Source organism: Mercenaria mercenaria, chromosome 7, assembly GCF_021730395.1.
Source record: "Mercenaria mercenaria strain notata chromosome 7, MADL_Memer_1, whole genome shotgun sequence".
Taxonomy (NCBI): Eukaryota; Metazoa; Mollusca; class Bivalvia; order Venerida; family Veneridae; genus Mercenaria; species Mercenaria mercenaria.
Genome location: NC_069367.1, coordinates 20,365,934 through 20,380,565, shown reverse-complemented (window position 1 = coordinate 20,380,565; position 14,632 = coordinate 20,365,934). Strand labels below are relative to the sequence as shown.

General features: G+C 34.4%; 1 long non-coding RNA gene across 1 annotated transcript; it reads right to left on the bottom strand.

Moving 5' to 3' along the window:
- Window positions 1-2,598: 2,598 nt before the first annotated feature.
- Window positions 2,599-13,442, bottom strand: LOC128558452 (uncharacterized). The gene is made up of 3 exons (XR_008371631.1): window positions 13,295-13,442; window positions 7,758-7,895; window positions 2,599-3,050 (listed from the first exon to the last, which is right to left on the bottom strand). It is a non-coding gene; the product is annotated as an uncharacterized LOC128558452 (long non-coding RNA).
- Window positions 13,443-14,632: the final 1,190 nt, after the last annotated feature.

Sequence of the window (14,632 nt, the reverse complement as noted above, 5' to 3'; positions counted from 1 at the left end):
GCTTTAACATAGCCTTCTAAAAGCTATTACAACTACTTATATACATATCTGACGTTATTTACATGATTTGGGAAGAAAATTAATACTATTCTATACATTAAATTGTGATTTTAATTCGTGAAACAACACATAATACTGTAAAGAACAATACTGTCGTTGGTATATAATACTGTCAGATCCGCTGGATAATCTCTCATTTACCTGAAATATTAGAAAATAGACACGTGATTTTTTACGACATAGAAATGAACTATGTGGTATATGTTCAATACATTAAAAAATAGTATTCGGAATCACGTGACAGACTGCATAGACTACATCCTCCCCCATCGGGAAATTGAATGTCTTTTCAAAGAGGAAAGAAGGATCTATTGCTAACGGTGGTTATGCAAGAGAAGAGAACAGTGATAGTTAAACTCAGAATACCTAGGTTCTGGTTGACACCATCTTAGAACAAGATTTAGCTTACCAAAAGGTTCCTTCTAGCGCATATAAAATATTCTTTTTAAGGGATATTGTTTAAGCATAATGTTACAAATGTTTAATAATGCAATGAGAAAAATATGTGCTGTCATTATTGGTGCAAACTTAATTAAGAACTAATCTAAGTATTAACAGTTTTATCATAACCCAAAATTGTTTTTTTTAATATAAGCAAGTGCAGTACATATTCTGCTATTTGGAAGCATTTGTCTTGCAGTCTGTGTTCCGGATATTTTCATCACGCGACTACACCAGCGAGTACCTGCACACTTAACACAAAGAAATTTCATACATGCATTTACGATTCGAAAAACAAATCAGGAAGAGTAAAAAAAGTACGCAAAAGAAAGCACCTGCAAATCCGAAACGTTAGAAGCTAAAAAAATCACGTGACCAGGGACAATTTTATTACGTAAATTTTTTTTTGGCGGGAGTCTATCTATAGATGATGCATATTCATATTCATTTCATTAATCTCGATTCTTTACTATAGTATATGCAACTGAGGAGTTACATGATTTAAACTTTATTACTGTGTCTTGTTGTTCTGCTGTTATTTTAGTAGTTGTATTGCACTTTAAAGACTGAAATAAAGATTGATTATGCGTAAACACATATTGGGCTAGAGGCTATTTGTAATGAATATGCATGAGTCCAAGATGGCGACGCCCTACGGGAAATCGGATTCCTTTGATGATACCCTTGCATCCATTACATGCTCAGTCAAGTGTGACATGTTCACCATGTGTTCCTTGAGAAGGAACAATGATCAATATCAAAACGGCACATTATAATTACTTGTGTTTTAACTGGGAATCAGATAAGCAGAAGTACGTCCCCCAGGTTTCAAATACAAGGACAATGAAGTCTTCAGAAAATGATGTATCATAAGCGTGCTTTAATTAATTTTAACACGAGTGAAAGGTAATACATGCACGTTCCTGCAGGCTTACCCTAAAATCATTATTTCGTGAGGAATCACCGTTGATAGTTTAAACAGGCATACTATCAGTAGATTCGATTCTTGTATGTTATATAACTCATGTAAAATTGTTGATATCTACTAAGTAGCTCTATTTCTTAGCTACCACATGTAAGTAGACGTGATGTCATGGTAAGTGTTTTTGACATGGTTTGTCATATGAGAATAAACAAGATAAGAGAATGTAATAGTGCATAAAGTAAAATTCCCTGATGTTGTACGCTTAAAGGGTAAGGCAATGTTGTTCTTATGTTACTTCCATCAGCTTGAATTTCTTGAATCATTTTAAGAAGTGAAAAAATTCAAAATCGGCTTAAAAATGAGAAAGATATGAGCATTTAAATATTTGATTAAACTGTTGTTCATTTTGTTTCCATGGCAACAAAAAACAAAATGGCGGTTTAATTAAATTTCTAGATACATATCTGAACCATATTTATATATCTACTTATTTCTGTAAAACAATTTTCTACCCTTTCAAGCTATAATTAAAGAAATTACTATGTTTTACATCTTACACATAAGAGTCAAGAAACATATGACATTAATCTAAATAAAAGGTTATTTGCTAAATAAAGAATTTAGAAGTGTGCAGATGACGTCATAAGCATACTGGTCTTGAAATGGCTGCTTCCATGTTCAGCCATTTCCTTAAATTTCAAACAGACATATTTTTTTTAATTGTTATCCGATTTTAAGTAATCTTTCGAAAGGCTTTAAGATGGCTTTCACAAAAAATTAAGTTATTGTCAGGCTTTCCTTGCCCTTTAAGAAACCCTCAACAATATATAAAATAGCATATGTTTCTTTAGCATGATAGTGACGTCACAAACATAAAATACAAATGCAACTGCCTGTATTTTTATACAATTTAACAGTTTCTTCAACTGTTCTTGGAAATTCAAAATATTTTGTATGTATGACAACGAAATATTGTTCTTTGCGATTGTAGCATTGGCAAGCATGGTTATATTTCACGAGCAGAACAGAAATCGGTGGTAAACAGAAAGGACCTGCAATGTTCTACTGAGGCTGTCATATGCAACATATAGCCAACATAGGTCGACGCAGACAAAACCATAAAACACAACAATTAAGACAACAAAGCGACACTACAATACAAACATGCGACATTACAGATAGTGTGAAAATAACCAATCCGTAACATTATTTTTGAGAGTTTGAGAATTGTATCAAAAAGTAAAGATGTTTTCGTTGTTGCTAAAAGAAAAACTAGTCTTTAAACAAATGAAGAAATTTCTTTTTTCAGCAAAAATATCTATGCGCATGCGTAAAGTATAATAATGTGAGGATATGAATGTTTTAATACTTTTATTTCAGAAAATAATTCTTTGTTATTAGATACTTCAAGGATGTTTTATTGCATTTACTACCTTTGAATTGTATCAAATGGTTTTGCTGTGTAAAAAAGCTACCTCGCATATCTATTTTATCTATCCAGTAATCGAGGGGCCGCCATTACCATTACCACCACCATGCACAACGGTGACATCTGCTCCCGTGTTTTGTCGGGTCCCTAAAATCGCATTTCCAGCAACGACGGCAATTAGAATAGCATAAACGTCTGAAAAATATGTGTTATCATCGGTTAGTATGAATATAAACTTTGAACATTACAAAAATTGAATATAAAAATATAAACAATGTTAGTGTACCAGTTCCACTGAGGAGAGAATCTTGAGCGGTATGATGAAAGTCTTTTGAAGCAAGGAACTTGATAAAACATAACGTTTATAATATGTTTCGTTTGATTTAATTTTATGCCAGAGGTCAAAATGAATGTGCAAGCAAAATTAAAACGGTTAAATAATATTTTCGTGAACTTTTATGTGACGCCATATAACTTATACACAATTCAGTTGTATCGTGCGGAAATTTACCTCCAAAAGATAAACACAACGACTTTTACTCAATGTTTTTTTTTCCTGACGGTAAGGATCAAAATTGAATCAACACAAAGGATAGGAGTTTTGCTGGACTCAAGTATATTTCAAATTAAAGTCAGGGCCTGGATTATATCGGAAGGCATATCACAATCAAGCATGTTCAAGCATGTTCAATCTTGATTGTGCAATGAGGGGACATGTTGGGGCTTCATGACAATTACTGAATTAGCTAATAAATCCTTTTCAAGGGGCAGACTGGTAGAATGGCATGCAAATAACTTAACACGGTCACTAAAGATTTATTTAGTCAACGGACGGATGACATTTTCGAGTACAGTGTAGAAACCGCTTGATGGAGTCTCCTTCCAAATTTGTTCAAATAAGGGCGCTTGTCCCCTTTTAGGGTCACTAGAGCTAAATAATTGAAATACTTTTAAATGACTTCTCACGAACCACTAGATGAATACTTGTAACATCACCGTAAGGTCCTCTCCCAAATGTGTTCAAATAAGTTTGCTTGGCTTCTTAAAGGGGCCGTTGGAGCTAAAATAGAAATCGCTTTATGGATCTTCATCAACATTGGTCTTTCAACTTTATAACGTTCAAAATTGTTGTAAAACGTCATTTCGGTTTGTAGCACTACCATGAATAGCTTTATTCATTCTCAAGCTTCCTGTGAAAGCCAGCAGTGTTGTCATATTAGATATAATATGGTCGGGTTTAATGGAACACTTTTATTATGTGCTCCATAGCTTATTTTGAGGAGTTTGAGTCTAATATACAATAAGCAACTTAATACAAAGTCGCCATATTATCCTATACAGCTGTATGTAATAATTTACTACTGTCCTTCGTCCTGTGTCCGTCGTCCTGTGTCAACATTTTTACTTAAACATCTTTCAACTGAATGTAATAGTTGGCCTTGCGCTTTTTGGTCAGTAGCATACTGGCATGGAGCTATATTAAGTTTGTTCAAATGGATTTTGCTTATCTCCTTTCAGGGAGCTGTGGAGCTAAAGTAGAAGCACCTTTAAACGACTTCTCTTATGAATCGTTGGGTATTTAGAAACGCGTTCTTTCTATAAAATGATAACAATAAAGTGGAAGTACAGTATATGTAGATATTCAAATATTTATTGCAATTCAAATGCAAACAAGAAATACTAAAACCTTTTCTTTCCCTGGCTCTAAAGAAAAACACGTGTCGTTAGTAACAGCTTTAAGGTTAAAGGTAGTTGGCCTTAATTGGCAAATTATTTATTCTCCAAATGCGATTTCGGAACAATACGGTCTTCACGGAATGTTTTGTACGCGTTGGGCTACTCTAGTCCAAAGAATGTCGAACTGCGCAGCGAGAATAGTTATCGAACGGAAATATCCGAGAGTTATCACCAGTTCACCGCCTTGAAACTAGAACCAAGAAAAGAAAACTAGAACGACTGCTTTATTAAACGTCAATAATATAGGGAATCGATCGATCCCTCTACGGTAACATGCGATATACCGAATGAGATATATACTATCAAATTAAAAAAACAATTTAAAAACAATTTCCAAACCTCTTTGTACATTATTCAATAGGTCTTTGTCAGAATGTGTTTTTCCTGAAATTTGGAAATCAGCAATTGTAATGCCACTTTTTAAGAAAGGAGATAATAAATTGACTTCTAATTATCGTCCTATTTCACTTTTAAGTTGTCTAGGAAAACTTATGGAAAGAATTCTACACAAACACATGTATAACCATTTGGTAGCTAATCAACTTATTTACTCTAAACAATCCGGCTTTTTGAAAGGACATTCTACGGTTTATCAATTATTAGATATGTACCATCAAATTGTTCAATCTCTAGATACCAAAACTTATACTTGTATTGTATTTTGTGACATCTCTAAGGCCTTTGATAGAGTTTGGCACAAAGGTCTCCTTTATAAACTACAACTAAATGGTATCAAAGGAAATTTGTTAAAATGGACCAAGAGTTATCTTGAAAACAGAAACCAGAAAGTTTTTGTTGGCTCTTCTTTATCTGAACCTCTCAGCGTCAATGCCGGGGTGCCCCAAGGCTCAGTCCTTGGGCCCCTTTTCTTTCTAGTATATGTTAATGACATCATTGAGAATTTGTTATGTATTGCACGTCTTTTTGCGGATGACACTTCTTTAGCATGTACTACATCTTCTTTGACTGATCTTGAAGGAATTGTTGACCATGATCTTGCCATAATAAATGCATGGTCTAAAAAATGGCTTGTAGATTTTAATCCGAATAAAACAGAAGCAATGTTTTTTACTTTACAACAAAATATCAACAAACCATTTTTGACATTTGATAACGTACCTGTAAGATTTGTTGAACGACATAAACACTTAGGTTTAACACTAAGTTCAAATGGAAAATGGCATGACCACATTGACCAAATAACTACATCAGCTTCAAAATTGTTAGGTATGATGAGAAAATTAAAGTATACTCTTAATAGACAGACTCTTTATCAAATATATATATCTTTCTTAAGACCTGTTTTAGAATATGCTTCTGTAGTGTGGGACGGCTGTACTCAGTACGAAAAAGAAACACTAGAAAAAATTCAACATGAAGCAGCCCGTACTGTAACTGGACTTACCCGGTCTGTCTCAATTCAAAATTTATATCAGGAAATTAACTGGCTCTCACTATCTGACAGACGATTATATCAAAAACTTTTAATCACATTTAGAATTCGCAATGGTGATGCGCCCGAGTATTTGAATAATATTTTTCCAAACATTGTCAACAATTCTACACATTACAACTTAAGAAACGCTGAAAATTTTATAATCCTCAGTCGAAGAACTCAGATATTTTCTAATTCCTTTGTGCCTTCTGCTATTGATATTTGGAACAATTTGAGTCCTGAAATAAGAGCCACTAACACCTTATCAAGTTTTAAAAGATTGTTAAAAAATACCGTTTTTCCAACTACAGAAACTCCAAAATGGTATCTTGTAGGAGAAAGAAAATTTTCTATAATTCATGCAAGGCTTAGAAACGCGTGCAGTAATTTGAATTTTCATTTATTTTGCAACCATCTGTCTCAGGACTCAATCTGTTCTTGTGGAGAAGATATTGAAGACGTTAAACATTTTCTTTTCACTTGTACGATATATACAAATCAAAGGATTAAACTTTTCCACGATCTAAGGCAATTTCATCCTTTAAATACCCAACTTCTTTTAGTTGGTAATTCCGAATTGTCATATGAAGACAACTGCAAAATATTCTGCTCAGTCCAACATTACATAAAATCAACCAAACGCTTTTGAGACTCACCATATTTAGCAGGCAATCTTATTCAATTTATTCATATATAATTATATAAGTTTATTATTGACAAGACCCCTGTTGTTTCTTTTTTATGTTCTTTTTCCCCAAATGTAGTACATGTTAATGCAATTGAATTGTATCTTCTTTTTTTGTACTCTTATATCTTTTTGTACACTGACTAGTCACAAATATGTTTGTCTATATAAGTCACATGTACTCGTTTCTCCTTTTTAAAGTTTTTTCCCTAATGTAGTACATGTTAATGCAAATTAATTGCATCATTTTTACTCTTACATCTATCTATACATTGCCACTAATCACAAATGTGATTGCTTTTATAAGTACACATGTACTTGTACCTCATACTTATTTCAACTCTTTTTTTTTTCTTTCCATTTTTTTGTAGCTATTATATTGTAAATTTATTATTTACCACACATGTACCTAATTAGTTGTCATTGTTGTAAATTAAATATGTAAATATTTGCATTAGGGAAGACCCGTTACTAATGTTGCGAGAACTTGTGGGTCGACCCTTTTGCCTATTATATGTACAATTGACGTAGTTATCTGTTTATATATGTATATATTGGCAATAAAATATGTTTAAACTAAACTTAAAAAATGTGTCCTTCCGGTTTGTGCACAGAGCGTCTGACTTTTTTTTTTTTGGAAGAATACGCTTTTTCCTAGTGCCTAATAAGCGTCCACATAACTTGTCCGAACCGCAACGTCTTGCACATCGGTACAAATATGGGCAGTGTTGTTTTTGTTCCAAAATTTAACTTTAAATTGACAGGGAATCGATCCAACGCGAAGCGATGAAATCGGGATCGATCCCTCTACGGTAATATGCGATATACCGAATGAGATATTTACTATCGAATTAAAAATGTGTCATTCCGTGCTGTCATTAGACAGTTCTTTTCAAATGTTATGGGGTGAGTTGAAGTCGGATCGATTCCCGATTGAGGCAGTGCCTTATTTCATATTAATTCTTTTGAAGAAACCATTTCTAGTTCTCCTCTAATCTTTTCTCATTCCTCCAATAGAAATTTAAGGGCTAAATATAGTACTTACACGTTCTGATCCGTGCATCCTTTTTGTTTGGAACATGTACAGGAACGTTGTAAACTACTTCATTGCAATCAACGAATAAAAGCCATGCTAAAAGGACAACACAAATCGCTACGAGCCTTGAAAATCGCATAACAAACCCTGTTGTAGAAGAGAGAAAAAATGCACGTTAATATGATTCCATGAAAACTTCGTTAATAAAAGCAAACCGTTATATCATTTTCATCCACGTTAAAAGGTAACTTACGTTAAGGTAGTTCTGCACGTTCGGATCAAAATTTTTTCTACAATGTAGAATTTTATCAAACCTTCCTTTTTCAAAATTTCTGAATGTACATAGAAAATTCGAAAAATAAAAAAGATAGGGTCGTGTGCTCGAGTATTTGCAAGACTGATTTGAAATATTTTGACCTAACACAAGTTTTCATAATGGGAGTCAATGGGAAAATCACAATTTTGATAATATTTTCGCGAACATTTATTTTCCACAATGTAGATTTTGATGGAACTTCTCAGTCGTAAATACACTTATGGCCCATGATATGGTGAAAAAAATGTGATGGTCCGTGTGCTTGTTTCCGAGATAGTTGCCAATTATTAAAGAGATCCACGCATTTTTAGCTGATTTTAAGACATTTTTTTTTTGGAAGTTTTAACATGTCAGATCTTTTAATATCATATTTAACTTTAGAAGATAGTAACGTTGCCGTTGAAATAAATTTACCCACCTATTGTCTTTATTTCATGAAATGATTTTAATTGCCGTACAAGGAATCCAGGCTTTATTCTACATTTTCTGGATAAATGACGTAACTCCAATTCTTCCGGTTTATCAAACGTGCAGAATACATTAACGTAACGTAAATGACGCCATATCTCGTCTATAAAACTTTTTATTGAATGTTAAACATGTAGCTGCATCAGTTTTGTTTAGTTTCGCAGTAAATTTTTCTTATATATACCATGCGTCTTGCTAACCTGACTGCTACTTGTGTGACAAAAATGTTATAAATTGAAGATTTTCTATATGGAAGGTATTTTCTGTCATAATACAGATTACTATATTGCATATTTTAAATTGGTAAGTTCTAACTTTCATGTGTGTAATTTGATTATTGAAACTCAGAAATATTAGCCAGCATTATGCCAGTTTCTTACAATCTCGAATATATTTTATTATATATTGCAACTGGACTCTTACAACTTATATGTGTTTAAATTGTAAATCCCAATTTCTTCAGCCGTGAAACACATTTTAATCCATGAAGCTACATTTAGTTTGTTACTTTGTATTTTAAAGGATGCACGTTGTATTTTGTAATTATAATGCATGTCAGCCTGCAAACACCATTACGCAGCAAACATATAGAAAAACAATTGTCACTCACAAGTAAGGAAGACAGAATGCACCAGAAATATTATTCCCGGCCACATAGAAATTAAGAACGAGAAATACCGCTTGGCTACGGTATTCTGTTAGGGCCAGCGCCTGCTCCTATAAATGTGAAACGTGAAATTATGGTAGTTCTATTTATCGGACGAAGGGCGAGGAAACGATGACGTTGTGAAACATATGGACTTGCAAATGTGACAGAACGACAATATATTTTCGCACTTCAACATAATACTATAGTGCTTTGCCGTTGTAAAGTCACGAATATATACCGCATTGTCACAATTGTGTATTCGCACTTCGTCATCATATTGTTACCGTCTTGTAAGGCATGTGCATAATATGGAAAACGGCAAGGCAGATGATAGTTAAGAACTTGGTAAGGCTCCACCTTCGAATATTTTACTATTTTGGCATTATCTGAAATGTCGCGACCCTTGTGATTGTATACTCATATGATATGCAGACGTGTATATATAGGTGCTGGATAATGAATTCGACCATGTCATAGTATATGGGTAGCCACAGTTGCATGGACATACCAAACTAGATCGCTTGGTGGTGTTCAGACGTAGAAAATATTTTGTTAATGTCCAAAAACGTGTCCAACCATGTACCCAATACATATACCCATATCATACATGAACGTGTAGGTATAGGTCCTTTCTACCGTTAAGAGATGATGTTCCTAAGTTAGTCATAGTTAACAGGCCATATCATAGAAGATGAACGGTTTTTAACCAGGTTCAAGCCCCTATGACTACGACGTTATACCCATTATCATAATTGCAGTAAGCATCTTCTGTAAACTATATTCGAGTAGCTTTGCAGCCTTGTTGGTCCGGGCAGGTATAGTATGGTAATTTTAAAATGTGTTTATATACATCTACTATGTTAGAGATCGAGTGTCTTTATGCTGGGTACCTACACATCATGATATGGTCAAGTAAACAGAGTAGAGTGCTGTTCTCGACTAAGCTGTCGGATTCGACCCAAGGAGCATTCACGATTGCTGAAGTTGTGAAGTTTAAGTTAGCCAAGATTGCCCTTTGATCTCCAAACCCACTAGACCGCCCGATAAAATGTCGTATTTTTGGAATATTATTGGACTTTGACCTAGGAGATGGGCCCATGACAGCCTGGTTCGCATCTGATTGGATCTTAGTCCTCTAGAAACGGGCATGTTCGTTTCTAGCAGTCAACAAAGTATCATTTATGACAACTGCCACCGAGTTATGAAGATATGACTTCTCAAACAAGCCTAAATCTAACCATCCGATTCGGATTACTAGTATCCTCTTTTTGAGAAATATAAGAATACTTCCAAACTACACCATTTTCAAGTTCAACTTAAGGTTTTATGCAGTTTCAACCAAACCCTGCAGCCGATCAGAAGTCTACTGATTTGTTACTTAAAATAAAAGGGAACCAGCAATTCTGGTTTCTTCTGTGTTGTAATTTCTGTATCGGGTCCCAATAGTACTGGTACCCTTCTTAATTCTAAATTTTATCGTTTAGATTTTAATTATGTCTTCCACATGTAGTGTGGGAGATATAGAGAATCCATCATTGGTCTTCGGTTAAGATCAGAAAATCCCAACCCGAGATCGCACCGCTCAAGTCTTAAACGAGGCTGAGCCGAGTTTAAGACTTGAGCGGTGCGCCCGAGGGTTGGGATTTTCCGATCTTCACCGAACACCAATGATGGATTCTATTTCTCACTTACCACAACAGAAACAATAAAAACAAGCATAAAAATATGAAACTATTTAAAACGCGGGAAACTGGCGTCCGTAAGCAGAAGTGACGTCGTGACATTTCAGTGACGCACAGTAACAAAGTTCCGCTTTAGTTTTATCGTTTGTAGCGTAACGGTACGTTCTTATCATAAAGTAATGAATTTTGAACCGAGGAATACACTATAAGGAACGGAGAGAAAAGATAAAGGTTTTTAATTATTTTACATAAATAATATGTATATTCAGTGCATGAAGTAGTCCGTCACAGGAGTGTGGGATAACCCGTGTGAGATAAGATTTTCCAGCACTTCTAAAAATAGAGATTTTTCTGTCCGGTAAGTGAGAAATAATGATTCAGTACTGTCCGTCTGCCTGTCCAACTGTCTTGCACAATACCTCCGACACCACTGGACGATTTTTACACCAAACCGCACGGATTTACACCAAACTCCACAAGAGTGATTAGTGCCAAGCCTAGTTGTGAACAACGTCACCCTTTTTCAGTTTGATGATTTTCAGCGGAGTTATGGCCCTTGATTTATCAAATTTTATGATATTTTGCCCACTCGTCTTATAGTATTGGGCAGCTTTCCACCAAATCTTACAGAAGTGATCAGAGTCAAGTCTTATTATGCATATTATTGACAATCCGGTTCAGTTATTTTAGGGGGAATGAATACCCGTCGTCAAATTTTATGATATGTTAACTTTCCGGTTCAGTGATTGTAGTAGAGTTATGACCCTTGATTTGTCATATTCTACACAGTGTTTATACTAATTGTTGTATACAATAAGGCAGAATTTCACCAAACCTCATGAGCGATTAGGTGACGCCTATTTAGGCATATTGTCGTCATATCAGATTAAATGATTTTCAGCTGAGTCATGACCCTTGATTTGTCCAATTTTTTTATCTGTGCTACTCCTTCTATACCACTAGTTGGAATTCGACAGGAGATACCCCTGCCAAGCTTAGACGTAAACCTCTAGTTTGTTGTTCCTTTAAGGAACACATAGAATTGGTAAGTCACACTTGACTGAGCAACTGACCTCGCAAACTTGTGTCATTACAAGCTGGCCAATCAAACTCTGTGGCCTTAGAAATTACCTCTGATGTTAAAATCATTCTTTCCTAATTGAAGCGACTCTCTGACTGAACGCGCTCTGCGGATTACATATTACTAAACCCGAGGATGGAAAAGTGGCGTTGTTGAAACATGCCAAACACACTATTTGTCACAAAGGTTAACATACGTCGTTACCTTCGAATGCATGGGCAAAATGTGAAAACAAACTCCATTGCGCCCCTCCCATTGTGCGCAACAAATTCATGCATCGAATGCCCGGATGTCACGTTCACGAGATTTAGGACAAATACTACTAAACTGTAGCGATGAATTACTTGATCAATGACCATTCAGTTTGTTGTGTGCGAGGACGTAGACTGTTAGCGCATCAAATCACTACATTAGGATGTTAAACAGAAAAAATAAAGCGAATATATGTCAATAAGGTAGAATGGTCTTGTCCGGGGTTCCACACACTGATGAATAATATTTAAAACAGACGTAAACAAAATTTTACAAGATGATTATTAATATATTTTTATATAGATGTGCTCTAAAAGGAACTTTTGCTATGCTTTAACTTGTAATTATATCTTGTTTAGTTTTATGTTAAAAGCTGTAGCTTCTAACTTTTCGCTGTTTCGTAAAGTATATTACACAAAGTACAATATGTACCAAACACAAAAATAATTTAAATAGGCATAAGATAAGGTATCGGGAATTTAAACTTGGAGATTATACTGATTAAGGTAACTGCGCATTTGCAATAATGCAATTTACACACATGAACTTAAAAATTGATACAAGACATAGTCGAATTTATTATAGGTATTACCTTTTACACACATGTAAGTTAAGAGTTGTCAGTTTGGTAAATTAAATTTAATTATTCAATACAGAATTATGGCGGATATCACTCACTATATTCTTGGGTCAAAAGTGCGGGTCGGAACGGATGCGGGAAACGATCGTGATCATCATCATATCTTTTCAGATATTCATTAGTAATGCAAACTTTCTCTACAGTTTTGAAATATATATAAATGTATAAACGAAAAGGTACACATACTTCACATTTAGCACAAAGTGACTGCCACTGTCCAGAATTAAACTTCATTTAGAAAAGATTTTATAACAGACAACATTGCAGAAATTTAAATACATATATATGGTTAAAATATTTAAAAAAAAAAAAAAAAAAAATACGCAGCTGCTTATTTTTACGTGTCTGTAATTTCGATTTGTAGCAAATATTTAGGTGATACTATAGCCCTTCCTTTAACGATTGTCAATAATCAAAAACGTCAAATGTGATTATAAAACATAAAAAATGGGTAATACCTGATTTCCTGACTTTAAGCTCCAAAATCTGGACTGCTTCCGGACTTGATCCAGATATCAATGTACCAAAAAGGAGTGTCAAATAAAACTTTAAATGTCACAGCGGTCTGACACGTACTATAGTGACCTGGTTCAAACCATAAAATGCGCCGTAAGACGAAGTGACACAGTTTAAGATACTGTGAAATCATTAATTTTGGTGGGGGACTAATTTTCGTGGATTTCGTTGTAGAGTCAATCCACGAAATTTAATCCCAACGAACAAATAAAATTCCCATTTATTTTATGTTCAAAAGTTGAAATCCACGAATTCATATCCCCACGAAATTGCCGTTTTGACCAAAACCACGAAACATGCCCACGAAATTAAATGATTTTACAGTAGTTATATGCTGCTAGTTTTGTATCGGGAAATATGCACGCGTTCTGCAGCGGAAATATTGCGCGACTTCTTCCGCTAAAGAACGAGTGCATATTTCCCGATGCAGAAATGATAACCTTTTTATTACATACGTATCTACACGTATAAATGTGTTTGTAAATACTTACTTTTTTCAAGGAAGAACTACTTTTTAGAATAATATTTTACATGTTTATATTGTTTGAGTCATATCAAATGAAACTAAAACTGCGGCATATTAATCTTTTTTAAAGTTCTGTTAAATCTGAATATGTGTGAAAATCCTAAATAAGTGCCCAGCCATGGGACTTTTGCACCTCTTCCTGACAATAAACTACAATCAAACATGTCCTTTTCTCGTTATTCTGAGCCCCTTAACTAGTACTTAAAACCATCAAACAACAACAAAAACATAAAAGTATTAGCTGCAAATGTGTTTTGCTACATTATTTGCATTATCACTGAAGGAATATTACTTATAAACCTTTTTATTTTATCAATGGACCGTATATAACAGGGAATGACAGCAGCCATTAGCAAGACGCAAAATCATCGGCCATATACGTCTGTCATACTCATTACAACTAAATTATCAGTATAAATGAAAACTACAATACAGTTTAGTGGGAAAAGGCCGCGACTTTATTTAAAGATTTCTCATGGCAACTGGCAAGGTGAGATAATGTTTAAAATGCACATACTATACAAACAGCTAAAGATGTACCGTATGATTGAAAATAACCGAATTTCATTTGCCCCAGCGACACTGCAAAGGTACAAACAAAATACATTATTTAAATAAGAATACAATTTGAATCAATCGAAAGAACAATTATCCCAGCAATGGCTGCAAAAGGGGGAAAACTATTAGTAATAAACATTATCAAGGAACCAATTCGATTTTAATCATTATTTTCCGTCTTTCGTTATGAATCATC